We start from the raw sequence: 13,755 nt of genomic DNA on the forward strand, positions 1-13,755 counted from the left end.
TTACATAAGTAGAATGTGTGCTTTTATTTAAAATGCATTTAAAATGCATTCCTATGGGGCATAGGAATTCATTCATTCATTTATTTTTCAGAATATAGTCTGGCCCCCCACAAGGTCTGAGGGACAGTGGACCGGCCCCCTGCTGAAAAAGTTTGCTACCCCCTGGTGTAAGTTAAGCTGGAGTACAGTTGCACCAGACCTAAGCCCTATTCAGCAGCGGGACTAGGACTGGTGCTCTGCCTAAGCCTGGAAGAGGGAAAACATGCCTTTAAAACTGTGTTCTATGCTGGGTAGCCACATTACCAGGTGACAAAGGCTCCAACTTGCGTCAAGGATTGGAGAAGTGATGGTGTGTGCATGACCTCAGGGTGTCGTGCGTGCAATATTGTGATGTCAGGACATTGGGAGGAGCCAGGGGATGGAGCTGAACACGGTGGCAGTGTGATTTTAACGGCTGGTGGCTCTTCCTCTCTCCTGTTTGGCCTCCACTCCTTCGTGCTGCAGTCACCACCTGTCAGGGACTGCTTCCCCATCTTTTCCTTACATGGCAGGAGGAGGAGGAGCCGCCGCTGGCTCAACAATCGGCCTCCCCTCCCCCTCCTGCTGCCACTGCCAGCCGGGGGCTGCTTCTGTTAGAATTCCTGCTCCATGATTGCAGTCATGGGATTGTTGTCTATGGACATGGATGTTTTGACTCCACAGAGTGGGAAGTGACAGAGACAGGATGTTTGTGTTACTGTGTTCCGTGAAGTGGGAGTATTGTCCTTTGTCCTTTTTTTGCTGTCTGATGCTAGAGAGAGAGGGAGCCATGTTGCAGTGCTCCATGTGTGTTTATGTGTAAATAAAGTAGATTAGCCAAAATGCTGAGTTGCTGAGGTCTATCACGCGCATGATGCGCAAACTCTGCGGATCCCTAAGTGTGCCGGTGTCAGTTGGCATCAGTCACTGTGATGTTCAAACAGAATAAAGCTTATGAAGCTCCCGAACGATCGACCAGGAGGGAGGGAACATGCCAGTAGGGCATGTGTCTCTGCATGGGTCCTACTCGAGTGTAGGCTGAACTCCTGACAGCTTCTTCCTCCTTCCCCTCTCAGTTCAACACTTGGCCTCCCCCTTAACATTCAGAACGTGAGCAAAAGAACTGGGCCCCTAGGAGTTGGGGGCCTCTGCGAGGTGTACAGGCTTAGGACCCCCCCCCTTTGGCAAACTTACAGCAGCTTCGGCTCAGCAGCTGAGCCAGTATGAGCAATTTACAGCAACATATAATGGGCTGGGGATGTGAGGGGTGCTGTGGGTTAAACCACAGAGCCTAGGATTGCCAATCAGAAGGTCAGGGGTTCGAATCCCCGCGACGGGGTGAGCTCCTGTTGCTTGGTCCCTGCTCCTGCCCACCTAGCAGTTCAAAAGCACATCAAAGTGCAAGTAGATAAATAGGTACCGCTCCGGCGGGAAGGTAAACAGTGTTTCCATGCGCTGCTCTGGTTCGCCAGAAGCGGCTTAGTCATGCTGGCCACATAACCTAGAAGCTGTACGCCGGCTCCCGCGGCCAATAAAGCGAGATGAGTGCCGCAACCCCAGAGTTGGCCACGACTGGACCTAATGGTCAGGGGTCCCTTTACCTATAATGGGCTGAGCCAGGGTTGTGAATTTGACTCCAGCCGAGAGGGGAATCAGCTGGCCGAGCCAGAGATGGGCCGCATCCTAAACTGCTCGTCCAGACAGATCTCGCCATAGGATTGCCCGCCCACTCCCGCAACCGACAACTATTAATTTGATTTGTGTCAACCAGCTCCCCACATGTGTCTCAAACCCACTATTTTTAAAGATTAAAACAAAATCTGGTGTTTTATATATACACGTATACGCACACATCCCTCATCCAGTGTGAACAGAGGGTGCATGTATAAATAGACGCTTTATCGCAGAAGGGGCAGCCAAGAATCAGACGCTTGCTTCTGTGCATTATGCAGGGAACGGTCACCATTCCTTGCACGTGCCTTTGACAACTGACAGGGAGCCCGCCTGTTTCACACTCTGGGCATTTATACCCACACTGAAAATGTCAAGTGCAAAGCCGCCCACAACACTCAACTATTTTGCCTCGTTAGAGGAGTGTCGGCACACGGGCACAACATTAACATTTCAAGAGCCTCGGTGCTCGTCTTCATCGCAATAACTTCTTTGCACCAATGCCAAGGACAGCAGCATCACTTTCCAGGGTTGCCTCATTTAATGGAGAACACAGGCTCAGACTTCAACATCCAAATTTATTGTGTCTATGTAGTCCACCGATGGCAATGATAAGGGGAAAGGCTGCAGCTCAGGTTCAGTCTCCAGCATCTCCAGAAGGACTGGAAGGGAACCCTGCTCAAAACTCTGGAGAGCAGCTGCCAGCCAGTGTAGACAGCTAAATGCAGCTAAATGGACCAGTGGTCTGACTCGGTATAAGGGCTTGTTTTCTCCTGCTCTGGTGGGTAGGACTTGAACCAATGGGGGAAGGAGCGTCTCCAGCCCCATCGTTCTGCCCGGACACTGAGGTCCAGTGCCCTAGGGCCTTCTGGCGGTTCCCTTGCTGCGAGAAGCCAAGTTACAGGGAACCAGGCAGAGGGCCTTCTCGGTAGTGGCACCCGCCCTGTGGAACGCCCTCCCACCAGATGTCAAAGAGATAAGCAACTACCTGACATTCAGAAGACATCTGAAGGCAGCCCTGTTTAGGGAAGCTTTTAATGTTTAATAGGTTATTGTATTTTAGTGTTTTGTTGGAAGCCAACCAGAGTGGCTGGGGAAACCCAGCCAGATGGGCGGGGTATAAATAATAAATTATTATTATTATTATTATTATTATTAAGAAAGGAGATTCCGACTAAACTTCAGGAAGAACTTTCTGGTGCTAAGAGCCATTCAACCATGGAACGGTCACCCTCTGGAGGTGGTGGGCTCTCCTTCCTTGGAGGTTTTTAGGAAGAGGTTGGATGGTCACCTGCCACGGATGCTTTAGGTGAGATTCATGCATTGCAAGGGGTTGGACTAGATGACTCTTGGGGCCCCATCCAACTCTACGATTCTAAAGAAGCTTCCCATATTCCAATGTACACAAAGCTCACAGAGTTAACCAGAATAGCTAACATGTCCTTTAAATGTATAGTAGAGATGGGAGGAGGGAGGGAGAAAGGTTGTTTTCTGCTGCTCCAGAGAAGCGGACACGGAGCAATGGAGCCAAACTACAAGAAAGAAGATTCCACCTAAACATTAGGAAGAACTTCCTGACAGTAAGAGCTGTTCGACAGTGGAATTTGCTGCCAAGGAGTGTGGTGGAGTCTCCTTCTTTGGAGGTCTTTAAGCAGAGGCTTGACAACCATATGTCAGGAATGCTCTGATGGTGTTTCCTGCTTGGCAGGGGGTTGGACTCGATGGCCCTTGTGGTCTCTTCCAACTCTATGATTCTATTCTAAGATGGCACCTTACTATGGAATGGGCTTATGAGATCCATAGAATTTTCTCACAGACCACAGAGATCTATTATGTATACAGTGGTACCTCGGGTTACAGACGCTTCAGGTTACAGACGCTTCAGGTTACAGACGCCGCTAACCCAGAAATAGTACCTCAGGTTAAGAACTTTGCTTCAGGACAGAAATAGTGCTCTGGCGGCGCAGCAGGAGGCCCCATTAGCTAAAGTGGTATCTCAGGTTAAGAACAGTTTCAGGTTAAGAACAGACCTCCAGAACTAATTAAGTTCTTAACCTGAGGTACCACTGTATAAAGGATATACAGTGGATGCTTGGGTTGCGCCCATGATCTGTGCGGGATGGACGTTCGCAACCCGCAGCATTCGCAACCCCCAGTGTCGTGTCTGCGCACAGATGGGTTGCGATTTGGCGCTTGTGAGCATGCACAAAGCACGATTTAGCGCTCCTGCGCATGTGCGACCGCCGAAACCTGGAAGTAACACATTCTAGTACTTCCAGGTTTCGGCGATCTGTAACCCGAAAAAAAGCAACCTGAAGCGTCTGTAACCTGAGGTATGACTGTACTGGGTATATAATTCCTTCATCCTTCCAGCATAGAACTTGAGACTCATAGAATTGTAGAGTTGGATGGGACCAAGAGGGTCATCTCTGGGTCAGCCGCTTGAAATGTAGGGATCTTTTGCCCAATGTGGGGCTCAAACCCACAACCCTGAGATTAAGTGCTCTACCAACTACCTTTTATACCCTCCTCTGAAACCACTCATATTTGGCTTGGTGTTGGATGGGGAATCTGTGGTCCTCCTTCAGTCAGTACAGTATGAGACTCTTACCGTATTTTTCGCTCTATAGGACGCACTTTTTCCCCTTCAAAAATGAAGGGGAAATGTGTGTGTGTCCTATGGAGCGAAGACGCCATAGCCCCGCGACCCTCTCCCGGCTGGAGAAGTGACATGCGACTATGGCAGCAGCCTCTCCGCTGCGCCTTTCCGCTGCTCCCTGACCTGCTCTTTGGGGCTGGTGGTGGGCTTCCCCCCGCCAGCCCCAAAGAGCAGGTCGAAAGGAACCTGAAGCCTGGAGAGCAAGAGGGGTCGGTGTGCACTGACCCCTCTCGCTCTCCAGGCTTCCAAGGTAGCCGCCTGAACGCACCTTAAACGGCACCTTGTTTTAGAGCGGGAAAACAAGAGGGGGGAAATTCTCCCTCTCTCTGCGCAGTGCCTCCTGCCGCTTCGCTGAAGGGGTGCTGGGCAGAGAGGGGGAGAATTTTTTTTTTCTTGTTCTCCCCCCTCTAAAACAAGGTGTGTCCTATTGTCCGGTGCATCCTATGGTGCGAAAAATACGGTAATTGCATGGATTCGGACCCCACCCTGGGCGAAAGATTCTGCATTGCAGGGCGTTGGACGAGATTACCCCCATGGTCTTCCCCAACTCTGCAATTCTATGAGTCTATATATTTTAAGACAGCAAGTACCCATCACCTCTGACCTCTGGCTGCGCTGCCTGGGGCTGACAGAAGCAAGAGACCTGCAGCCTTCCTGGAGTCACTGGATTCCCATTTCTTGCGTGCATCCTTCTGGAAGTGCTCCCAAATTCATCCCCTTGGAATGTCAGTTAAAGGGATCACAGGGTGCCTGAGTGAGAAAGACCTCTGCCTGATTTCCTTAGAGAACCACAGCCAATAAGAAGCTAAAGAGACAAATAAAATCTCGGTATATGCTCAGGATTGTACTTTAATCACAGCATGAGCTGCCTGGCAATCAGCAGCCGTATTCCTGGCTTGCCATTTTCACAGCAAAAGCTGGTGCACTCAGAAGCAGATTGCATCCCCTGTAGATCCATGCAAATGCTTAGCGCTATTATATTTTGTAATGGTATGCTGGATTTTATTTACACATATCTTACAGTTTTACCATGCATCCCTTTTTGCTGTTGTGTCTTTCAGAAAACTGTAGCTCACAAGCAGAGTCCACCTCCTCTGAAATGAGGGCAGTTCCAGCTGACCTGTTTTGTTCAGCATACATCCTGATCTGTTTGCAATGAGATTAGACGGTGCTGGCTATTTAATGAGCATTTGTGGGGAGGTTAGGTGAAGCTGCAGCAAAGCAAGTGCTAGTTTACACTTTTTGTCTCGCATTTTCTTGTCACTTTCCTTACTGCAAAAAAGTCTGATCTTCCAGGGAAACAGGTTTGTTGCACAAAGATCTCCCAATCAACTATAATTATGCAACCTGAATAGCCCTGATTGAATGCCACCCCCACCCCCAAAATAGAAGCAGCCTGGAATCTGCTATTGGAAAAACTACGACCATACACACACACACACACACACACACACACACACCAATAACCAGGACACAATTCCATTTGACACCCGCTACAGTCTACTATCGCCAAAGAATTGACACTTTTGAATTATGGTGCTGGAGGGGACTCTTGAGAGTCCCGTGGACTGCAAGAAGATCAAACCTCTCCATTCTGAAGGGAATCAGCCCTGAGTGCTCACTGGAAGGACAGATTGTGAAGCTGAGGCTCCAAGACTTTGGCCACCTCATGAGAAGAGAAGACTCCCTGGAAAAGACCCTGATGTTGGGAAAGATGGAGGGCACAAGGAGAAGGGGACGACAGAGGACGAGATGGATGGACAGTGTTCTCGAAGCTACCAGCATGAGTTTGACCAAACTGTGGGAGGCAGTGGAAGACAGGAGTGCCTGGCGTGCTCTGGTCCATGGGGTCACGAAGAGTCGGACACAACTAAACGACTAAACAACGACAACAACAATCTACTATAACAAGCCAGACTCCACTGCCAGTAGCAGGAAATTAGATTCCTTCAGCATATCAGAACAATGAATTTTCTAAACATCTCTAATGAGTCTTGTACTTTAGTTGTGATTTCTGCATTGCAGAAGATAGGACTAGATGATCTGGGGAGGGGGGTCATCTACACATCTATGAGTCAATAAACCCAACATTTGCATTATTATTTATTGCCATCTTCTACTGTCAAACAAACTCTGCAACTGCTGGGTAATTAGAGTTAAACATTAAACAACCATGGGTGGTAGCCAACTTAAGTTTTACTCGGAGTAAACCCCTTGAAATTAATTTGCCATGTTCATTAATTTAAGTTGGTTTACTCTGAGTAAAACTCAGCTGAATACCACCCCTTAATTCTCCAAAACGGCAACATCTGTTTAAGTGTTTTATATGTTTTCTAATCAAAGAAAGCCAGTGAACATTTTCTCGAGTGAAGAGCACAGAGTTAGAAAAGAAGCTGTATAGGACAGCCCTAAGGCTGAATGGTTGCGGGGGGGGGGGGACTTCCCAATGGGGGAAAAAATGCAAAAGATTCAGAGTATACCAGAAATAAAAAGAAAACCAGGGTGATTGGGTAGAAGTCTTAAATGTTGTAGGGCAGACATAGGCAAACTCGGCCCTCCAGATGTTTTGGGACTACAACTCCCATCATCCCTAGCTAACAGGACCAGTGGTCAGGGATGATGGGAATTATAATCCCAAAACATCTGGAGGGCCAAGTTTGCCTATGCCTGTTGTAGGGAAAGCGAAGAGCAAAGATAGAGGTTATTAACTTCCAGTCTTCCTGCTTCCTAGAACCAGAAATCCAATAAAACTGATTGGCGGCTGACTCAGGACAATAAAACCAAGCCATCATCACATGAAGGGCAATTACAGAGTGTGCAGCCACACAATGTAATGATTGATATTGGCTTTAGAGCAGTGACCCTGATCTGTGACTCTACAGATCAGAGGCAGACAGATGCTATGGGATACAGTTCCCATCAGTCCCCACCAGTGTAGCCAATGGCCAGGAATGATGGGAGTTGTAGTCCAGCAATATTTGGAAGGCCACAGCTTCCCCATCCTTACTTTAGAGCAGTCTTCCTCAACCTCAGCCCTCCAGATGTTTTTGGCCTACAACTCACATGATCCTTAGCTAGCAGGACCAGTGGTCAGGGATGATGGGAATTGTAGTCCCAAAACAGCTGGAGGGCCAAGTTTGAGGAAGGCTGCTTTAGATGATTTTTCAGAGGTTGATTAAACAAATGAACAGTGGCAGAAGCATGATAGCCAAATGGAGCTTCCATATTCAGGGGCAATACATCTGACTATCAGTTTGCTGGGGAGCAAACAACTAAAGAGGACCATCTGGCTGGCCACAACAGAGAACTGGAGCGAAATGTGGGTCAGATGAACTGCACTTATCAGTGCCCTACGGACGCCTCCTTTCTTCTCCCTAGGTTAGGGAGCTTCCAGATGTTCATTGAACATTCATCCTGATTTGTTTGCATGGTTGAAAGGAGGTTAGATGATGTTGCCTTAAACCATTTCCGGTTAAGTTTCCCCATCACTTTATTTACAGCAAGAAGTCCAGAGCTTTGGGGGTAGTGAGTCTGGTGCAAACCTCCCAATCAACTACAATTGCACTACCTAAATCAGGAACAGGTAGGTAGCCATGTTGGTCTGCCATAGTCAAAACAAAATTTAAAAAATCCTTCCAGTAGCACCAACTAAGTTTGTTCTTGGTATGAGCTTTCGTGTGCATGCTTCAGATACACTGAAACAGAAGTCACCAGGCCCTTATATATAGTGAGAGGGTGGGGAGGGGTATTGTTCAGAAGGGTGATGGGAATGGGTGACTGGCTGATAGTTGTGGTAAACCTGTTTCAGTGTATCTGAAGAAGTGTGCGTGCACACAAAAGCTCATACCAATAACAAACTCATGGCCACTGGTCCCATCACCTCCTGGCAAATAGAAGGGGAAGAAATGGAGGCAGTGAGAGATTTTACTTTCTTGGGCTCCATGATCACTGCAGATGGTGACAGCAGTCACGAAATGAAAAGACGCCTGCTTCTTGGGAGAAAAGCAATGACAAACCTATACAGCATCTTAAAAAGCAGAGACATCACCTTGCCGACAAAGGTCTGTATAGTTCAAGCTATGGTTTTCCCAGTAGTGATGTCTGGAAGTGAGAGCTGGACCATAAAGAAGGCTAATCGCCGAAGAATTGATGCTTTTGAATTATGGTGCTGGAGGAGACTCTTGAGAGTCCCATGGACTGCAAGAAGATCAAACCTAGCCATTCTTAAGGAAATCAGCCCTGAGTGCTCACTGGAAGGACAGATCCTGAAGCTGAGGCTCCAAGACTTTGGCCACCTCAGGAGAAGAGAAGACTCCCTGGAAAAGACCCTGATGTTGGGAAAGATGGAGGGCACAAGGAGAAGGGGACAACAGAGGATGAGATGGTTGGATAGTGTTTTCGAAGCTACCAGCATGAGTTTGACCAAACTGCGGGAGGCAGTGGAAGACAAAAGTGCCTGGTGTGCTCTGGTCCACGGGGTCACGAAGAGTAGGACCCGACTAAACGACTAAACAACAACAACAAGGTGCTACTGGAAGGAATTTTTTTTATTTTAAATCAGGAACCTTCTGCATGCAGAACAGAGGTGCTCTCGTACTGAGCTACAGCCCATTGCTTAATCTGTTGGCATACGATTGACTCCTACCCCAAAATACCAACACCTTGGGGAAGGGGGAAAGAGATTGCTTTGAGCATAGCGGCAAATTAAAGGCTCTGTGTTAGCACTCCTGCTTAGCATGCAGAATGTTCCAGGTTTGATCTCCAGGTAGGGCTGGGAATGTCCCTTGCCTGAAACCCTGGCAGCTGCTGCCAGTCAGTGTAGACAATACTAAACTAAATGGGTTGCAGCTTTGTAAAAGGCTGCTTCTCAGGTTCCTAATCTGGAAGGAGGGGAACCAGCGGCACAAACAAGGGTTATCTTGGCATTTGTGCTGCATTCTCACCCCCCCCCCCACTCCAAATCCAGACTTGCGGATTTGATGAGCGCTTCTTTTCATTACCGAGAAGAATCTCTTCCTCCTCGGCACCAGAACTGACACGATATAGTTGCCTTATCTGTAGGGGCAAGGAATGTAGGGAAGCAGGTGTGTGCGGGGATGACAAACAGATTAGCAGCTATAAGCTGATCAGCATGGATTTCCCACCTTCCCAGCCACGGGTTCTGACTGCAAATGGAGGAGCGACAGGGATTGTCAAATCTTCCTGACAGCTATGAGCACAGGCTCAGCACACTGCAAGAGGGTTTGGAAGGGGGCATTTGAAGTAGGCATGCTTTGCATATGGGGGGGGGGGGCAGATGCAAAGGAGAAAGTGCCCCTACACTTTTAATATCCGTGCAAACTAGATTTCAGCAGGTGTAGCTAAGCTGAAAGTCTACACAGCTGTTAAAAGGGCAAGCAAGAGACCTAACTCGTTTTTTCACCTGGTCCTGCTAAATTTGAAATATACCTTCCTCTCCAGACTGCATAAAATTAAGAAAAGGGGCGGGGGAGAGAAAACCCCAGATATAATTATAACGATGCAGCCAATGACGCAGAGTTCAATAAGCAAAGAAAGCTCTACGCTTTGTGTGAATTAGGCAGTGTGTTAAAGTGGCTAGAGCACTGTCTCCCAAACTTGGGTCTCTGATTCTTTTTTTCGGACTACAATTCCCATCACCCCTGACCGCTGGTCTTGCTAGCTAGGGGTTATGGGAGTTGTAGTTCAAAAAACAGCTGGAGACCCAAATTTGGGAAATACTGGGCTAGAGCATAAGGCTGTGATCAGGGTTCAAATCTCCTCTCAGGCAAACGGAGATGATTTGGGTGACCACCTTGGCCAGCTGTTTCCAGGCTAGCCTACTTTGCAAGGTTGTTGTTGGGGTGAAACGGGAGGGGAGAGGAAGCATGGAGGGGAAACGGGGTAAAAGGCGGAAGGGAAAACGCCCAGATAAAAACCATGACGCTCATTGGGTGACCTTGGGTCCAGTCGCCAGCTCTCAGCCTAACCTACCTCGCAGGACTGTTGGGTGGAAAAAACGGGGAGGAAGAGGACCATATGTACGCCGCCTTGAGCTCCTGGGAGGAAAGGCGGTATATAAAATGTTAAGAATGCAACATGCAAAAAAAGAAAAACATTGCAATGCACCTCAGTCCACTGTGCCCAAGCCAAGGGAGGGGAGAGGGAAAATGAGGCAGGGAGGACGGACTCTGTCGCTGCTGCTGCTGCTGTCTCCCTGGCCCTGCAAATGGGAGCCTATGCGCATCCTCCTCTACAAAGCGATACCCGCGCCTGAGATCCATGCCCGCACATCCGCGGCGGGCAGCGCACGCACTCACCTGCGCCGCTCCCTTTCCCTTTGCAGCCGGAGCCGCCGCCGCTGCTGCCATCTTGCTCCCAGCCCTACCCTATTAAAGGCTTCGCCGAGGCGCTCTGCATGATGGGGGCTGTAGTTTCTGTCCTCTCTCCCCTCCTCCTCCTCCTCCCGCCACTGTTGCGCGGCAGAGAAAGATGCCCAGAGGCGGCTGCAGCGCAGCGGAGCGTCGCCGCAACTGCATCCTCTGTGCGCCCGCAGAGGAGCGAAAGCAGAGGCAAGGCGGCACGTATTTGTAAGCCAGGGCTCAGCACTTAGATCCTTGAATGTTTAGGCAGCCTTAGCCAACTTTGCATACGTATATATTTCGGTTCAATAAATAAACGTTGTCGACTACTTCGAGGTGCCTCTGAGCATGTACAGAGAGCGCCTTCCCCAGGGATGAGAATATTTTGTTAGAGAGACCTAAGTGGGAGAGAAAATTATTATTATTTTATGTGATTTTATGCTGTCTTTTTATTCTACTGTTTCGATGCAATTACTTAAAAAAAAATTAAAGAAAAAAGTTGAGATCAAAACAGTACAGTCATACCTCATGTTACGTTTGCTTCAGGTTGAGCGTTGTCAGGTTGTGTCCCACAGCGACCTGGAAGTACCAGAAAGGGTTTCTTCCAGGTTTCACCGCTCGCGCAGGCGCAGGTGCGCAAAATGACATCATGTGCATGCGCAGAAGTGACGAATCACGACACGCGCACGCACAGACACGGGTTGTGTTCTGCTCATGTTGCAAACGGGGCTCCGGAACGGATCCTGTTCGCAACCAGAGGTACCACTGTACAAGATTATTATATTCTTAACCACAGTTTTATCATTATGTAAAGGTTCTTGCTGAAGGGAAACCATAAATGCTTGTTTACAAAGCTATTGTACTACCAACCTTACTGTATGCTTCTGAAACATAGACCACTTATAAACGCCATCTCCAACTCCTCGAAATATTCCATCAACGGTGTCTCTGAAAAATTTCACATATCACTTGGGAAGATAGGCAAATTAATGCCAGTGTACTGGAAGAAGCAAAGATCACCAGTGTCGAAGGAATGATTCTTCAACATCAACTTCGTTGGACTGGTCATGTTGTTCGGATGCTTGATTATCGTCTTCCAAAGCAACTACTCTATTCCGAACTTAAAAATGGAAAGTGTAATGCTGGTGATCAACAAAAGAGGTTCAAAGACCTTCTCAAGGCAAATCTAAAAAAAAAAAAAGGTAGTATAAACAGCCACAACTGGGAAACACTGGCTTGAGAGCGCTCCAGTTGGAGAACAGCCTTTGCCAAAGGTGTCATGGGCTTTGAAGACGCTCAAACGAAAAGGAGAAACGTGCTAAGAGGAAGGCATATTTGGCAAACCCTCGCAGTGATCAGCTCCTGCCCAGAAACCCATGTCCCCACTGTGGAAGGACCTGAGGATCCAGAATTGGCTACCACAGTCACTTACAGACTCACTGTTAAGACCATGTTCATGGAAGACAATCTTACTCGGCTACGAGTGATCACCAAAGAATAAAGGTAAAGGTAAAGGTACCCCTGCCCGTACGGGCCAGTCTTGACAGACTCTAGGGTTGTGCGCCCATCTCACTCAAGAGGCCGGGGGCCAGCGCTGTCCGGAGACACTTCCGGGTCACGTGGCCAGCGTGACATCGCTGCTCTGGGGAGCCAGAGCCGCACACAGAAACGCCGTTTACCTTCCCGCTAGTAAGCGGTCCCTATTTATCTACTTGCACCCAGGAGTGCTTTTGAACTGCTAGGTTGGCAGGCGCTGGGACCGAGCAACGGGAGCGCACCCCGCCACGGGGATTCGAACCGCCGACCTTTCGATTGGCAAGCCCTAGGCGCTGAGGCTTTTACCCACAGCACCACCCGCGTCGCCAAAAAATATAGTCCTTAAATAAGTAGAGGGAAATCCATACCTAAGTTCTATCTCATTCCCCCCCCCCCCATCATAGCAATAACATTTTAAGGCCTTTGATGATTCATAGAATCATAGAAATGGAGAGTTGGAAGGGACCCCAAGGGTCATCTAGTCCAGCCCTCTGCAATGCAGGTATCTCAGCTAAAGCATCCATGGCAGATGGCCATCCAACCTCTGCTTGAAAACCTCCAAGGAAGGAGAGTGCAGCACCTCCTGTTTCTTGTACAGTGGTGCCTTGGGTTACATACGCTTCAGGTTACATACACTTCAGGTTACAGACTCCGCAAACCCAGAAATAGTACCTCGGGTTAAGAACTTTGCTTCAGGATGAGAACAGAAATCCTGCTCTGGCGGCAGCAGGAGGCCCCATTAGCGAAAGTGGTACTTCAGATTAAGAACAGTTTCAGGTTAAGAACGGACCTCTAGAACAAATTAAGTTATTAATCCGAGGTACCACTGTATTGTAAGAAAAGTGTCCAGTTCTTTGTGTAGGGCACATGTAACCTCTGAGGAAACATTAATTGAACATTGTGTGCCTGTGCACACTCCCACAGCACACAGAGTGGCCAAATAACACAGAGTGCTTTGAGTGAAGGCCAGGAGCCTCTGAGCACATTCAGAGTGTCTTTCCTAGAGAAGAGAATTTGTGTTTGGTTGAGGGGGGGGGAGTCCTGATAACGGAGAACTATTGAACATATGCCTTTCTTTTTTAAAATGTATTTTTATTAAAGATTTTCTTGGTTTACAAAAGTATGTGCAATGTCTCTCTCTCTCTTTCCAAGTAACATTTTTTACAGACCAGTTTCATTTGTTGAGACATTAGGAAGAAGAGGGGGAAAGAGGTGGAGGTGGGGAAGATGGGTGGGTGTGGGGTCGGGTGGCAATGTTTCTATTATGCTTAATGTATGTAGGGTTTGGTGTCAGCATTGCTTGTGCTATTCACTTGTGTTCCTTTGGTGGTGAGAGAGGTTGGGGTTGGCCTAGAGTGTAATTGTTTGTTTGTGGTTGGCTGTGGTGATCTTTGTTTTCATGTGTGAGTGGGGTGGGTGGGTTTTATGGATCAGGTTAGCCATATTGATTTGTATGCTGCTGGTGGATTTTTGTCATTGAATTGTTGGGCTGTGTATGTGATAAAGGGGAGC

The 13,755-nt window shown here is 48.3% G+C and overlaps 1 protein-coding gene across 4 annotated transcripts in view; it reads right to left on the reverse strand.

Annotated features, from left to right (window-relative positions):
• EFR3A (EFR3 homolog A) overlaps window positions 1–10,792 on the reverse strand; it is a 99,785-nt gene extending 88,993 nt beyond the window's left edge. For all 4 annotated transcript variants that reach the window (XR_014513747.1, XM_083450520.1, XM_083450519.1 and 1 more), the window contains exon 1: window positions 10,666–10,792. The gene's annotated coding sequence lies outside the window, so the exon portion shown is untranslated. The remainder of the gene's footprint in view (window positions 1–10,665) is intronic.
• Between the last annotated feature and the right edge of the window lie 2,963 nt (window positions 10,793–13,755).

Source organism: Podarcis tiliguerta (genome assembly GCF_965153285.1).
Source record: "Podarcis tiliguerta genome assembly, chromosome: 7".
Classification (NCBI taxonomy): domain Eukaryota; kingdom Metazoa; phylum Chordata; class Lepidosauria; order Squamata; family Lacertidae; genus Podarcis; species Podarcis tiliguerta.